Source organism: Mycteria americana, chromosome 10 (assembly GCF_035582795.1).
Source record: "Mycteria americana isolate JAX WOST 10 ecotype Jacksonville Zoo and Gardens chromosome 10, USCA_MyAme_1.0, whole genome shotgun sequence".
Classification (NCBI taxonomy): Eukaryota; Metazoa; Chordata; class Aves; order Ciconiiformes; family Ciconiidae; genus Mycteria; species Mycteria americana.
In genome coordinates, this window is record NC_134374.1 from 5,505,279 (window position 1) to 5,522,751 (window position 17,473).

Here is a 17,473-nt window from a genome sequence, read left to right on the forward strand (position 1 = left end):
TGGAAAGTAGACGAACACCAAATAACCACAGAATACAGACTTTGGCAAAGTAAAGATGGTTCTTTAAAGGTGGGGAAGACAGCGAGTTAAACACCTGGAAGTTGAATCAGATCTGGATTTCCTCTAAAGTTTGTGGCTTGGCTTGATTGAAATAGTCCAGTCTAGGCCCACTTTCATTTGAAAATTATGGCCTTCCCCATTGACTTTTTCAAACTCACTGTCACTGCTTTCCCTCAACATTTCACCATCCCCTTGTGATCACTGCACATCCAAATCCACCTCGCTTCATCTTCTGAGTCTGCAGGCAGACCAAGCAGTCCAGGTGGCAAGTTGCCCTCCCACAGTGGTACCGGCAGTAATGAGAGGTAGCAGCAGAGCTCCCAGAGCCTGGTAAACTTCCCAACAAGTTTCTTAATTTCTCCGAAGGGAGATGCAAGTCTGAGCAAGGCCCAGCAACCCAATCACTGAGAAATGCCTGCACCAAAATATAGCGCCTAAAATCAGCGAGTTATTTGTTTCACAGGCACTTTCACCTGTGTCATTGCAAAAAAGGCCTCTAGCAGCAACTAGTAATCCAACGGGGGAAACTCAATGTGAGCTAAAAAACACTGGCATGTTTCCACAGTCACTTCCTACACATATACACGTAACACAGGGTACATGCCAGCAGCCTGACAGCAGAGGTGTTAGGAGCTACACACACAACCAGCAATTCAAAATATGTTTTGTGTCCGACAGATCTACTGCTTTTCTTACAGCCTCTTGCAACTAGGTCTCTAAGGGCTAACCGTGTCCTTGCCTCCCCGGCTCTCAGACAGTGAACACTTCACACTTTGCAAAATGTGCATTCAAAGCTGGCTTGCATGCAATCAGGACACGTACACAGTGCAAAGCAGCAGGGGTGGACCAGATGTCACACAGGAAATCCCATGATTCACAAACTGTGTTTAAACATGGATCTTTGATTTATATTTTCTTAATTTATTTTCAGAAAGGGACAAAAGTTTCATGTGAATTTTTAAGCAAACAAATGTAGGGGTAGGAGTAGAAATCCTACAGCAAACTGATAAACCTTAGCATTTCAGATTTTCTGTATATTTTGGTGTCTCTGAACTGATTTCTTCTTAACAAGACAGACTCTGGTCTCTCATTTTTAGCCTTTAGACTCTACCAAAATCCAGTCTACTTCCCTCTCTCCTAGTGACTGTAACAAAGTCACATTTTGACTGCATTCCTCTGGTAAGTTTTGCTGTCACGAAAAACCATGTCGATCAGGTGAGAATTCACTGAAGGAGGTTTGCAGCTCCCCCTATCACCGTTGCGATGGGGTGAGCTGTCATATACTGATCTATATGCACTTGGATTTTATATAATGAAGATTCTGTGTATTTCTTACACGCGTGTTGCATTTGTACCCCTAGCAACATTTTGCACTTTTCAGTTATTTTGCCTCTCTCCACCTTTCCCAGCTACTGTTAGCCTGAGCACCATGTGCCCTCCTGCATCCCGTAATGCACTTGAAGCTATGCAGCCGCACAGACCCTCCCCTCCTTTTAGGGCAGGGCTGCATACCCTCAAACAACTGACATTTTCTATTAATTTGTTTAACTCTGAAAAAGTAGCCCTGTCAGTGTCTGGACATCAAATGAGGTATTCGGGGCAAATCCAGCAGAATCCAAGTCTAGCTTCCAGTTCTCTTGACGTTACCATTGAGCAATGAAGCCTAGGTTAATTGAGAACTTTCAGACTAGATTTTATGCTGCACTTGATCTTGCCCGAGTGTTTACAAAAATGTGCCGTTCCAGCTGAATTGCATGTAAAGCACTCCTTCCATTATAACCTGGAATAAACCTTGCACAGAAATCTAACCATAACATTGCAAGTCACTCTTCCCATATCACAACTCTCTCTGCATTTGGCATGTGGATTGTTTACCTGTGCACTCACATAAAAGTGACTCTCGGGAAACACTTTCCTGAAGCAGAAATGGATTCAGCTTTCTTACAAGTGAGATTCCCAGGCTGGCAAATGGGCCTGGCTTGGAAATATTCAGTGAAAACCCTTCAATACTAAAGAAACAACTAAACATGCATCACTGTTAAAAGCTGCAGTATCAGAGCTTTAAACAAACGGGGTTGGAATCAAACACAGTACTCTGCAGACAACAAAGAAGTGGAGATAAGAGGATTTCTGCCTTGCAGAGTTTATACATCCATCTGTGATTAATATTAGGAGGAAAATGAGGGTCAAAGCCTATCTCTGAAACTGAAAGTAGAGAGTGCGGTCAGGGGCCTCTAACTATGCACTATATCAGCTTTTTATTCATGCATATAAGCCTGAAGAATTTGCCATGATACTTGCTCTGGAGTCTAATTACTGTATGTTGCTCTAATTACGTCTATTTTTATACTTTGTGTACAACGTGTGGGATTTGGGGGATTTTTGTTGTTGTTATTCCCTGCTAGAGGACTTCCTGCAAGCTCCTTGAATAAAAAGAATATTTCACAGAAAGCAGCAATACATATAATCTCTTTGATTCCAGTGTTTGGTAATTCTGAGTCCGACTCGTTTCTTGCAGTTTACCACAAACACACTGTCTTCACTTCTGAGGAAGGAGTGAAGATAAACTTTGGTATGGGGTATCCAGTGCATTATTGAATTCTAAAATATGGCCAAAAAGATACTGGTCTGCTAAATCTGTCCTTTGTGCCCCCAAAGTCAACCATGAACTCTTCCTGGATTACCTGGAGATGAAGGTCAGGCCATGTGTCATTCAAAAGGTAATTTCCCCTAGATTTGCAACAGGATCACAGATGTAACCTCAGATTCAGTGTCAAAAAATACCAATTGCCAAACAAATAATACAGATAAAGAGATAAAGTGTTTGTTCGACATTTTACAAATCTACGAGGATTGATTTGCACATAAATATGTCATTTATTTATGGAGAAAGTAACAGCATCCCTGTATACATAGACAATATAGCCAGGATGTGCTGTCTCTCACGTATCTGCTTTTTTCATCCAAGATCATAAATCTAAAATTTAAGATTTTAATGAGTCTGAATGAAAAGCAGATTATTTTTGACACAGTGGAAGAGCTTGGTATTTCCTGTGAAAATACTAGCATGGTCAATATTTTATATACTGGGAAACTGTGGTTCTTTTGTCTAAAGGGGGGTAGTGCAGAAGCTGAACAAAAGAGCTCTATTTCTACACATTCTGACTTAAGAAAATACCATGTTAAAAAATATTAAGTTCCAACAACACAACTTTTCCTTCCCGGTGTCCAAGCAGGCACCAATATACAAGACCATCTGGAAAGAAATGTGAGAACACAGTATGTAGCTACAGGCACATGGACCAGTGCCTAGTCTAGATGTCGAACATCAGAGGTAACGGTTACCGAGTCTAAACAAATATCCTGAGACGATGTGAATAACGAATTGAGTTTTCTACACCCCATTCTTCCCAAATTCCCCTCTAGGGACAGATCCAGTCAATGTCCTTGCAACACTCTGGCCAAGCTCCCTTGGAGACACATCAGACCGACATTGCCACAAATGCTTGTGCTGTGAATAGCAATCAAGTTTAATGACTTCCCATGTATATTAGTTTTGCGCTAATGTAGGCCCACCTCTTCAACAGAATTACTCCTGATTTGTTTGTACAGGTATAAGCAAGAGGAGAACCAGGGACTCACACATCTGGAATAATATTCCTAAAACCATCAACATCCTGAATTTCAACTGCGACTGAAATAAAAATTCAAAAGCGAAGGTCATCTCTGATACCATCTCACTGGCTGTCAGCTGAAGTAATAATACAGGAAATCACAGAAGCACAGTTCGGGGGAAAAGGCTGTCTGACTCCAGTGCCTGCAAACACAAGGCTAAAGATAAAGTGACCATTAACCTTCAGAGAAGGGCAGTGAGGTCCCAGAATGTCCTGCCTGCAGGCTTTATTGCTCCAAGGAGAAATGAACAGAAAAATAAAGTCAAAACTGCATACTCTTGACATTTAACTCAAATTAGTAGGCAATGGTAACATCTTGCCTTCTTTGTTAGCTTTCCTCTGTATAAAGGCATGAATACAGTACCTGGTTCATTCCACAAACTGCAAAATAAGTAGAAAGTATTAAGTAATAGTAAGTTTACTCCTACCACTTGATATCTGCAAGACTAATCACAAGCACCAGACATGTGCCCCTCTGCACAGAATATATTATTACTCCATACTGCAGATACAACTGGGAGAACTGAGGCAGAGTAATTCAGTGACTATTCCAGAAACCATAAACTGCAACTGAACCCAAAGTTCCCAGTGCCTGGAACTGTGTTTTAGAGTCCTTCCCCATCCTCCCTCACTCAATAAGGACAGCCAGAAAGATCCTACAAGAATAGGCACCCTATAAATATCCTAGATAACTTTAAGTTCACTAGCCAGCCTTCAGCCGTGGGAACTCTTACAGGATCACTGGCATCAAAATGCTGAGTTAAATTAGAAATCAATGACTGCACTACATGATTTGGCCCAGCCCATCCAGAGTTTTAAAATCATCACATAATAAAAAATACCGCATACTGAGCCAATTTCACCAGAACAGACCCATAGCACAGCAGAGTCCTTACACGGCAGCCCAATGCATTACTCGGATTCAAGTTCTGGGAATCTTTAAATATCCCAGTGTGTTCCCAATTGTCTCTTAAATATGCTGGAGCTGTTCCCATCATAATGGGAAGGGAAAGTACCTAATAAATATCCAGAGGCAGGAAATAAGCTAATTGCAGAAGAATTTTACCTAAAACTGTTGAATAAACTACAGTTCTGTGTCACTAAGTCACATAATCATATGCTTAAACTGGATCTCTGCTTGGTCCTTCCCATTTCAAACAGTGCAACCACAGAGCTGGGCATACACTTAAGTAATGCACTGAGCTGTTGGGTCCATCTATTATCCCAGGATCAGCGGTATCTGAAAAAGCTACAGTTAAGAGCCATGACAAACTTAAGTCCATTGCTTTAGTATCTTTCTGCTTTACCACGGGGATTAGGGGATACCTACAGCTTTCCTAGGGTAAATGCCACACTCAGCCTCACCACTCTGGACCCTACTGCTAGCCTTTAAACGGAACGTACTTGAGATCCACGGGTATTGGCTTCAGGTATTGAATCCTTGCTACTAAGTGGTTCCTTCCATCTAGTTAGCTTCCATACAGTGAAATACCAGCTGACGCTGCAGGTCCAAACCAGAAGAGGAGCAGCTGTCACCATGCGCCATGTAGCTGAAAAGTCATCTACCCCTTCTACAGGTTTTATCAGCACCTACTCAAGAACACAAACTCAGATCCTCTCATGAAACAGCTCCTTTGCATATAACATAGAGGCTAATATAGCTGATAATGTCTAGCATGGTACTAATTGAGTCCTCAAGGGACTCTATATATTGCCTGGAGATAAGCTACTATGAAGTCTAAAGATTAGCTATGTTTGTTCTGCACTCAGGGAGCTCCCGCTGGTCATGAAAATACTAAGCAAGCCTCCATCTACTGAGAACTATTTATACGTAAAGTGTACAAGACTATATAGTATTTAAAAGCAACTAAAGGTTGATGAGCTAAGTTACAAGATGGATTTGCACTGCTTTCTTGATTACACAATACCTATATTGTAATATTTTCTCACTGTGGATGAGATTTAATATTTCACGAAGGCAACTGTAACCAAGTACAAATGCTAAACGCTAATAAGATTCCTGGATTTTTTTTCTAGATTGTGCGAAGTTTTCTCACCATGAATTGATATGTAATTGCTAAATACAATGGGATGTTAGTAACAAACATCCAAAGGAAATGCCATTGAATGTTGCAGAATAACCACTGGTCATCAGTAAAAATGGTATTAGTGATGATATGATCAAGCTTTTATTTTTATCAGAATCAGTTACAAAAACAGCAAATATGTTATCTCTGAAGGGTCCCATATGCACTACAAATGTAATACCCCTTCCACCAAAATGAAAACCTGTTCAAAATCTGAAATATTTTTCCTTTGGAGGAATGAGGGCACATGATTGTGCTGATGCCGTGTAATTTATAGTAGAATAAAATCTAAGTCACACCCTATGACTGTTTGTATCCCTCTTATAACTGCAGAATGAAAAGCAGTGGCAATGGCCATAGTTTGAGGGCCAGTAGAGCAGAAGAAATGTGATCACCAGAATCAGAGCATGTAAATTGCTTGTATTCCTTTTTTTCCTCTAATCCAATTAACAAAAGTTGTGGTGGTATTGTTTACAACATAGTTTCTTCAGACTCATCACAATAATAATGGCTGGTTTGCTCCTTTTTTTCCTCTTTTTAACATGATTTTACACTGCTTCACATTAAAAAGATAATATAAAACCTTTTGCATAGTGTAGAAGCTTGACAAACTAACGCAAGAACTTCTGAGATAAATGATAGTCTTTCCTTGACTCAGATTTCTTGCTTTAAGCTGATTTATTGTAAGAACTTTAACATTTTCTTGTACAATAAGATATCATTTTAATTATTGCAGAACCCACAGCTTTAGGAGTTTAACTCTCATTAAATCCACTCTTCAGTCAGCACAGTAGCAACAAAGTGATAATGTACAAAAGATAGATCCAAAATAAGAAAATAAGCATTAAAAAAAAAATGCTTAAAGAAGGACATGCTGGTATTCAACAACAGGTGTATAAACAGTCTAATGTTCTTCTGCTCACTGTATTGCTCTTGAACTCTTAAGAGCACACAAACACATTGCATTGTGGTTTTGAAATTTACTCTGACACAGAATAGCTGCATGCTACGTCTCTTTCAAAGGACCAAAATCTTTAAAAATTTAAAGCTTTATGCATCTGTAAATAAGGTCTGTCTTAATATATTCTGTAAAGAAAGAATGAAGGATTTTGGAAAGAACTTTCATTGGTATTGTACACAAGGCAATTCTGAAATCACATCTCCAGCTGCGTTTACTCTCCTAATGCACAGGAGGTTTTCTGTGCCCCATCCTCTGTAACATTGTGTTCACATCTCCCTTTTTTTAACTAAGATTTAAAGAGTCAATTATATAAATCCACAAGCTCCCTATGATGTGTTAAATCATTTGCTGGCAGACTCAAATATAACGTATAGATTGAAAAAGCAACAAAATCAAGCAAGCACCATTCATACACACTCCCCGCTCATAGCATGTTCCTGGGTAATTATACTATGGGTCTGTAGTTTAAATTTGTAGAGAAACTCTTGGACCATTTCTCAAATGTCAAGTAAACCAAACAGCCTACCTCCCCTGCCTTCTTTCCCTCACCCTTTCACTTCCTCCTACTGAGATAATTAAATGTATCATATAAAAAAACAGAGGGTAAATTCAGAACTCAGAAATCCTGACACTGCTTTGAAAGAAAATAGGATGAGAGAATGTGTCTTCTCTAAACCTTCCCCCTCCTGTCATTACCAATGCTTAGGAATATACAAATAGTTTCTTGAACCATAGGGATAAAATTTATCCTGACATTGCAAGGAAGAGCCTTACATCCCTGTTACCTGGCTGCAGTCATGTGCAGTAAGTCAGCAACAGGCCTGGGAAAAGATGCTGGTTTGCCAGATACCATGCTCCAGGGTGAGACAAATGTCCCCAGATCGCACGGTAAGGGCTGCAGTTCCAACTCTCTTAAGCTGGGAATCTTAAATTAAAAAAAAAAAATTCAAAAAGAAAATAAAAAAAGTCTTGGCACTCAAAAGAGCAAAGACTGGCAAAGAACCAGCCAAACTACAGCAGCATTAACCCCTTATGCGCTGGCAGGTATCCTTCCCACTTAACCTCGTGGAATACAAAAATGGTCTTGTGAAATGTAAATTGGGAGAAAGGAAAGGACATGCTTGACTGCAAGCTACTGTGACATCTTCTGGCAAATCATAGCAATAATATTTAACAGACCTCCATGAATGATGGCAGCCTCTTCTTACAGTAAATATCAATTAAATTTAAGAAATGCATGTTCAGCAGAAAGAAGAAAGGGCTGGAACAGCAGATGAAAAGCCAAAGAATGGCAGTGAAAACAGGAGAGACTATAACTCCTTGACATACCGTTTTGCTGAGGTTAGCTCTAGAGAGGGCGTCAAAGTTGTAAGCAAAACAAGTATGTGCACTAAACTCCATTTTCCCCCACAGGCTTTTAAGCAGCAATTTAAAAAGAAGCTGTGAAATAAGATCCTCATTACTTCCTACAGTTTTAAGAGCTTAGAGTAGTGCAGCCATCCCAAATTCAGCACTCCTGAGTCAGCAAAACTATGTGATGGCTTAAACAAGTGGGTATATTGGAAATAATATTTGGTTGAATCATTAAAGATCCTGCTTTCAAGCTTTGTGGCCAAGTATGTATTTTGGCAGTTTTGCCTGGTTTTGGTTGGTCAGAAGAATGTTCAGAGTCTTGTATGATCGCTTGGCTGTTTGAGCTATGACCTGATGAGATCTCATGAGATTTATCGGGGAACTGCAATAGTCAGCAGGAGTGAGGGAAGAATAGTAGTTAAAACGATCCTTGTTAATAACATCAGCTGCAAATCTCAGTGTCTGCTGCTCGCCAAAGAGGTGGTTTCAAGTTGTAACCTGCAGCACTCCTTCCATTGCACAGGTAAGCTGTCAACCAAAGATATGGAGATAAATCTCTCCAGATGGAGAGAAATCTATGTAGCTTTATGCTTAAACTATACAATAGATTGACCTTAAACAGACAGAAGACTCAGCATAGAAACTCATCTGAGGGAATGATGAGGGGACAGGACTGCATTTCCACTAAAACCAATATCGAGTAGCAAAATCTCAACATGCAATGTGTTTGAATTCATTTAGAAGAAACTGATGAAATTCAAATGGCATCTATGCTTGTGGCATTGGCATTGCTTTTGAAAGCTATTTGAAACTTTAAGAGGATGTATATGTATCTGTGTACTCATGACTCAACATGATGCTGGTGGCATTCCAATAAAGTCAAGCCACCGATTCTTGAGTTTGGGCCATATCCAGAGCTCATTAAAATCAATGACAGTCTTTCCACCGAGTTCAACTCTTCCTATCATAGCCTAGGCTTGCAATCTGATGTACAACAGGGACTACAGTCATGCTGCTTTGTCCCGTTTGACTTACTGCACAGCTTGATGTTTATGTTACATAACTAAAGATATTGAGACCAACCACACCACGCACACTGTCCACACTACAAACATAAGGATTACTGAAAATCCTCGGGGGGGGGGGGGTTAACTCCCCAGTTTGCTAAACCAATGTGTACTTCCTTTTTGTTTATATAGAGATAGTTCATATAAATAAATAAAGATGAATTAATCTCTAACACACTTCAACAGTATCAGATACAGTAAGCATTCTGGTCAAAGTTGTAGTGGATTTTAACAGAGATTAAGCAGTAACGGTTAAAGATGTGTTTGTTGGTATTAAACGTATTAGACTCTCTCCCATGTACACAAAGTATTGTTCACTGAGTGCCAATTTTCACAGCTGTTCAAAATTGGGTAACATCTTAGCCCTTCTCTTAATGCTTATGCATGATCCCAGTATTTGCACTTGCAGCTAGTGCTTTTTTCTGAAATATTCTAAGTAACCATCGGACTCTAAATAAATGTATCACAGAATCACAGAATCACAGAATCGTATAGGTTGGAAAAGACCTTTAAGATCATCGAGTCCAACCATAAACCTAACACTGCCAAGACCACCACTACACCATGTCTCTAAGCACCTCATCCAAACGTCCTTTAAATACCTCCAGAGATGGCAACTCAACCACTTCCCTGGGCAGCCTGTTCCAATGCTTGATAACCCTTTCAGTGAAGAAAAAATTCCTAATATCCAGTCTAAACCTCCCCTGGCGCAACTTGAGGCCATTTCTTCTTGTCCTATCACTTGTTACCTGGGAGAAGAGACCGACCCCCACCTCTCTACAGCCTCCTTTCAGGTAGTTGTAGAGAGCAATAAGGTCTCCCCTCAGCCTCCTTTTCTCCAGGCTGAACAACCCCAGCTCCCTCAGCCGCTCCTCATCAGCCTTGTGCTCCAGACCCTTCACCAGCTTCGTTGCCCTTCTCTGGACACGCTCCAGCACCTCAATGTCCCTCTTGTAGTGGGGGGCATCTGTATTTAGAATCTAAATAAATGGGCCTGTATTAAGCAGGTCTTTGGACCGAGTACAATTTCTCATTTCTTCTTTGACTGTCGTACATCTTCTTCTGGTAAAAGAAAACATAGCTGTGCATTTGTCTGCAGCAAATTCTCTGACTGGTAAACTAAGACACATTTCAAGTGAAGACAAATGTTAACTCTGAAACAGAAGCCACTGCCAGTAAAACTTTTTAAGTTGTAAAACTTAACTTTTGCTGATTACTTCTGCACTTACTGGCTCCCGGGAAGACTAAAAAGAAGTCGAAAAGGGGATCTACTTCCCAAATGTCTGAATACAGCCAAAAACCTGTGCTGTGCGTTCCAAAGGACAAAGAGTTTTGAGTCATCAAATCTGCACTGGGCATATCTCCATCTTTGTGGTCACAGGAATCTGTGACATTTCATTTTCAGAAAAATTCCATCAAATCTTTGACAGAAACACAAGCAAACAGCTTAAATGGAAAAGTCTTCCAACTCACAATGATCTAAAAAACCACAGGAGTTTACTTTTGGTTCGTGTAACATCCAAGTAACTTGGTTTTGCATAGTAGAAAAAGCATTTATATACATACATAATCACATAAATCTATATATATACTAAACTTGAGTCAGTCATGAAGTCCAAGGTAAGGAGAAGTGCTTTGTACTTTCTTATAATATAGTGAGTAAGAACCAAGCCAATTTTGAATTTTGCAGATATGGACCCAAATTCTCTCTTGGGCTGGATAGTTCTGGAATCCTTGCAAACCTCACACCCCACCTGTGCAACAGGGCTGCATTTTTTTATGACTACGTAGGAGCCCAGTCTGGAGAAGTGTAACTGTGTTGATCTTGTGATAAGTCATCTACTGACATTCTTTAGAAACAGATGAGTAATTTCACTAAGTCAATGTAACTTTTCAGGTGCAATATTCTTCAGGAATTGTACTGGTCTGTACATTATATAGCTAGAAGTCCAACCTATAAACAACTGATCAACCAAACAGTGCAAGAAGTGATTCCATGCCCATGAAATCACTGAATTAATTTTTCATTGTATTTATTTTATAACAGCAAGACAAATATATATTTGCATTTCTCATCTTATAATGTATCTGCAAAGGTACTGGAGTCTTAATTATCATTTATTACATTGTGTCAGAGAAAAAGAAATAGAAAATCATGTTCATGAAGCTGTTCATAAAAGATAATGCCACCAAACTTGCCTTTCTGTTTTAAAGGCTCCCGACAGTATACTTCAAGTTACCTGTAACCTCCTTCAGTTCCCACCAAATATCAGAAGGACAACACAAAGTGTAAAAGATCTACAGCGAGTGTAATCCCAAGCAGTTCAGAGTATGCATACTAGGCTACCACTCTCCAGTTCTCCAATCTGGTACACCAGGTCTGAAATTAATAAAACCCCATCCAAATCTGCATCAGACAAGCTCTGATGATTGTGTGGGTCTAGGCAGAGGAATCCACTCTCACAGAGATCTCTGTAGCATGTGGTGCAAGGACACAGCACAATGGCTGGAAGGGGAAAGGGACATTTCGAATGACGTTTCCAAGAAAGCAGTTGGACTAGACTATGGAAAAGCCTGGAGGTGGTTCGCTGGGGTTCTTGGATACTCTGTGCTCGTACTCTGCCTGCAGCTTGTTACCTCGAGGAAAGCACTTGCCCTTACATGAGCCACTCCTACTTGCACAAGGATAGTTATCATAGGAAATGCATCAAAGTCATGACATGATTAAGGCTTTACTCCTGCATAGAGTTGTTTGTAAGATCAAGCTCTATGGAGTGTATCAGCAAAATAATCATGAAAGAAATGAAACAGTGGGTGTCTTTTCATTCTACTACAGGTTATGGATCCAATCTGCTCCCTTTACAAGACCTTACTTCTCTCATGTCACCACTGCATTCTTGCTCTGAGATCACATGGATTCTCCCCGTCCCCAACACCAGTGTTAAGACTTCGCATCTGGGAGACAGTCAGCAATTCCACTAACGATGCAAGACACAAAATAAAGTCCAGCTCATATTAATAACCGTGACTACTCCAGCTAATTAACATAGGTTAAAAAAATTGTTTAAGGGCATGAAATGTGGAGATCTGACACTGAAAGACTGCAAGTCTGTAAGTTGAGGATGCCCATTTAGCCCGGCAGACCCCACGTTCGCAGGAGTAAGGAGACGTTAGCCAGCAGTCGGTGAATGAAGCGTTTGAACAAAGAGTGCCTCACAGCAAGCTCACGCCGCTCGCGTACGCCACGAAACACCGTTAGCGCTACTCCGTTTCTGCAAAGCACCGAGGGTCTCGCCTGTGCAAAGCCCGACCCGAGCAGCTCTCACCGGCACGGCCCCGCTACGCCGCTGCCCAGGGGCAGGGAGGGCTGGAGCAGCGGGCGGGAGTCCTCCCCGCGCCGGGGCAGCGGGGACGGGAGCTGCCCGGGCTGGGGCCGGGGCCGTGCCCCCTCCCGGTTACCGCCTGCCCTCCCCGTCCCGTCCCGTCCCCCCTCCGCCCGCTGCCACCGCCACTCACCGGCCGCCGCCCGAGCGCCCCGCGCCGCTCCTCACCCGCCGCCCCGGGGCGGCCCCGCCGCGCGCCCCGCCCGCCGCCACCGCCCAACGGCACCCAGCGCGCGCCCCGGGCAGCGCCCGCGCCGGGCACCGGGCCTCGTGCAGCAGGTAGCAGGCCCCAGCTCCCACGCACCGTGTTAGCGGCAGCGGGGGGGCGGTCCCTCGCGGGAGCCGTCCCTCGGGGGAGCCAGGGAGTGGAGCGGCACAGACGCCCCGAAGGGCCGGGGGAGCGGCGGCGGGGCCTCCCCGGTGAAGGCGGGTCAGCCCTCGGCACCCCCGCGCTGGGACTGCCCGTCAGAGTAGGCCGCTCTGCCGCCGCCGGAAAGTCGCGCTTGGCCTGGGAAGCCAGGTTAAATAAAACGGAGGTGTTTGATACTGCAGGAATTTTGGCTCTTTCTTTTGCCTTCACGGGGTGGGAAGCCTGTGCTGTCTCCAAGGCTTCCGGGGCTTCCCCACAGGTATAGCATCCGTGAATCTCACAGACTCGGACCTGGGAGACCTGTAATAATTCAGCTGTGTAAGGCAAGCCTAGGGCGTGAAGGTAGCGGGCAGTTCTGTGGCCTAGCTCCTGAGACACAATGCTTGGGAAAACATTAAGCTTGATGACCTAAGACGTCTGCATTCAGCACATTGCCTAGAGGATCGGGGGAACGGTGCAAGGCATCTTCTCAGCAGGTATAATTTGTGCAACATCTCTCAGGCTGTGGGATGACTTTGAGGGTCTGAAAGATTTTTCCCATTGAGGACATTGCATGACTAGAGCAGCTGGAAAGGCATCAGGCTGAGAAATTAAGAGTGCTTCCTTAATGTGTCAAAAACTGGATTCCACTGGATCACTACTTAGCAATCTAACTTTGTGTCAAACCACGCATGACTGAACTGTCTTCACGTGTTTAATAAAACCAGAAAACCAAAGATAAAAGGAACCATTTGTGGAACAGAGAAATTTGGCTTGCACCTTGAAGTATATCTAATCTAACTAGACACCTAGATGATTTTAGAAAAAAAGCAAGTGATATTCCTTCCACATGTCTGTCTTCCTGCTGCTTTCTTCTTTTTACTCAGTCACCCCTGTCTTGTCTGTGCTGCTTTGGATTTGACCACCTAACTAAAGCAGACCAAAGAAAGGCAGCAAAAGCACTCTTTGTAATCAACTAGGGGTGTTAGAAACAGATTTCAGCTAAATAAACTCAAACCGAGATGAGAATCCATGCCTATCTCGTTGCATTTCTGCAACTGAAATGTTGCAAGGTTACACCTAGAAACCTCTACCATCCTAGTTTATTGATATCTCCCTTCTTCTAACTTTTAAATCTATTAACATTGAAGCTGGTTGTCAATTCACATTGAAACAGGATGAACTGCTCTGTAGCAGAAATAGCACTCCATCACAGTGGCAGAGAAATAACAGCCCTACTTCCGGGATATAGTGACACGCACGAAGACGGCTCATGCATTCTGACATGCAAAGTGAATGTCTCCAGTGTAAGTAAAAATTGCTCCTTGTGAAGAACCCATGTACATGCAATGGATACCATTCCCCTAGCCAACACTGGCAGAGCAGAGGTAACAGTTCCTACTCCCTCTAACAGTGCTACTGATTTGACTCAGTCTGTGAATGCACCAAGTTTCCTTCACATCACCCAGTTATTTTTGACACATAAAACCCTCCTGGCTCATCAGACCCATATGCAAATCCAAGGAGTCATTTTCAGGAAGTCAGGGATTTTATTTACTCTTTCAGCGTCAATCAGTGTGCTTTCGAGGGATACTGAGACTGTTACATTGCAAGAATCACAGGCAGACTTATGTTATCTTTTTTCCTTGCCTCTTCCCAAAGTATCTACAGCTTGTCCAGATTGTTTTTGACATCTGCTGCCTTTCAGGCAGCCCATATTCAGAATTCACACCCGGATTTTCATCCATAGTTAAAAGACAAGACATCTCCAAAACTTCCTAGCGTAGTTGCTGTACACACTGACCAAGCAAGCTTTCTTGTCACAGTGACTGTCAGTCCTGTTCAGCATGACTGAATCGAAAACCATGGTCCTGGCAGCCTAAAAGACAAGCAAGCAACGGGGAAGGTGAGGCTGGGGGAGGGGGGAAGATTTTAGTTGCAAGCTCACATCAGTATGTTTTCAAGGAAAGCATGAGCTTTCCAGCATGAGCAGTCTTTCTCCAGCATGAGCAGTCTGCCTTTCTGACCCCCCTCTCTGACACATTTTCTAAAACTTGGTAAAAATTCCCATCTGGAGCTGCTTTATGCTGCAGATGTTTACACATATATCTCCAGGAATGACAGGATCTTGATAGCCTTCAGCATAGTGTCATCTTCACATTGCAAAGTTCTTTCTTCTAGCATTTAGCTGGATGAAGAACACAGCTAGAAAGTCAGAAGATGCAACTGAAAAATAAGCAGAAATGTGACAGAGATGGAAATAAGAACTAAAAAAACCCCAAAGTCCAGCAGAAAGATGGTGTATGCTTTTGATCTGAGGACCAGACATAATTCCGGGCATTCCTAGGTCAGGTGCCTGCTCTGCACCTGGAACAGACCCACTCTAACAACAGCTTAATACAACGCCTGTTGCCAGCATCAGGAGTGCATTTGACCTGCTGGACCTCTGCAGTTTAGGGAGGGGTTCTGTTTTCTTGGCATAGGTAGGCAATAGTCAGTAAAAGAAGAGTGAGATTACAGCTCCTCATCATTCCTTTCTTTTTCCTTGTTAGTAAGTTAAATTATTACCGGGGCAGGGGGGGCAAGCAGAGGGAGAAGTAATAGCCATTTTACAGCAGCTGTGAGAAACAGGCAGGTATGACGGAGCTTGCCTATGTAAATTTATTGGATGGCCTCTCTCTAGAGGGCTTGGATTCCTTGTGTCCCTGTAAGGCACATTTAATCTTGCTTTTTAGTTTCTTTACTTAGTTTCCTGAGAAGTCTACAGATTCCAAGAGGCCTCTGGGCCACAAGGCAAAAACTTCTCTCTATGGCTGCCACTTGATGTTACAAGCTGTTTGTAATGCAATCCTATGCTACTCTACTGAAGTCTCTCAAATTCTCAGGTAGGAGTTAAAAATCAGACTGCAGGCTAGACAGTAAAGATCTAACTTGCCAGTGGTTTTATGCATCACCAGTTCTCAGAAAGCTCAGAGACTAAGATACCTCATCTCTACTTCAGAAACCCTGGGTCTTTGCAGGTCGAATGAAAGCCAGCAATAGTTCCAGGTGACCAGCAGCTCTGGGAATCTGCTCACAAGTAATGCAAACTGGGCATCAGTATCTTTGCAAACTTCTGAAAACTTTCTTGCAGTCATAGTTTGAATTAAAATTGTCAGCCAGGTAAGTTAAAGAAAAGAATTCCTGTGGAGGGCTTCCAAAGGAACAAAGAGTGAACATGAGGACCAAAACCAGCTTGGCAACAACAGTCCCCGTGTACTCGGCGAAGGTAAAGTGTATCATGGGGAACCTAGGCAAAGCACACTTTGTTTAGAAGCATTAAATATGCTCTAAAAGATTCATTACATCTACCAGACAAGTCCCAAAGTGGAAATAGAGCAGTAAGAAGAATACTGAGGTATAGCAGAGCTAATTTTGCTTCATCTCTAACAGATTTATGCTGGTTATCAAAAAAACAAGTAGGAATATTTCAAAACTGTTTGAACTACTCCGATTTGCAAGGATATGAAAGTTATCAGAGTTCCAATGTTTTCTTCAATTAATAAGAAGAGAGCATTGTATTAGAACTGCTTTATCAACCCATCTCATAGATGTTGTTAACAGAATGGTTTCAAGGAGGATACTATTGCTGTCTATAGAATGGAGACAAAAACCTGTGTGGGAGCACAGCTAATACCTGTGGTATTTATCTGGAGCTAGAGCCAACTCCATTCTGACTAGAACCTCAGTTCCATTTAAAGGAATTGCCCAGTAAGCTTGCTAGCTATAATTGTATAACAAAGGGGTCATGAATTTAGATAATTCTGACTGATGTATCATAATTTTATTTATGCCCATTTACTTCTAAATATCTGCTCTTATTTTTTTCTTAAGTAAGATGCATTCTGAGGCATATGAATATTTTTTTATATGCTGCAAGGTAAAAAAAAAAGAGCTTGAAGTTGGGCAACTGTAACTTGCAGTACCAGCGCTCATGTGGCACAGAACTTGAGATTCTATCAATCTTGGCAATGTTTCCTGGCCCTTCTTTATCTAAGAATGAACTGTTCTTGGATGGTTTCTCTAGGATACCAGGCATAAACAGAGCTTCTTTTTCCCTCCCTTCAGTGCCTGGTTCATGGTCAAATTCAGGGTTGGCGTTGTTTTGGAGTCTGGGGTTTTTCCTCTTTCTTTAACAAAATGTATTGTAAAAAATGAAACAAAAATCTCCCTCCAAATTTCTGTTTATTCTACATCTATTCCTCCAACGTGTTATATCAACATGATGAAGTGCAATAGTGTCACGTCTACACTGAGCAGAATTAACTGCCATCTAGGTAACACAGCTCCTAGTTTGAATAATTCTAAAGTTTCAGAGATTTATCCTAAAGAGGGTCAAAACCCAGACCTACTTTATTACCAAATACAAATCTCAGTCATCAGATCAATGAAACAATGAGTTTTTCAAGTTACAAAGCAGGTGGAAGCAAAAGTCAGTGTATACCATGAAGGGACAGATCAAGGTCCAAGTGCTGATCAGTAAAAGGAGCTTCCCAAATC

At 42.1% G+C, this 17,473-nt stretch overlaps 1 protein-coding gene across 1 annotated transcript in view; it reads right to left on the bottom strand.

Moving 5' to 3' along the window:
• Nucleotides 1-12,737, bottom strand: part of KIAA1210 (KIAA1210 ortholog) — a 61,503-nt gene extending 48,766 nt beyond the window's left edge. The window contains exon 1 of the mRNA XM_075513582.1: nt 12,719-12,737. The gene's annotated coding sequence lies outside the window, so the exon portion shown is untranslated. The remainder of the gene's footprint in view (nt 1-12,718) is intronic.
• Between the last annotated feature and the right edge of the window lie 4,736 nt (nt 12,738-17,473).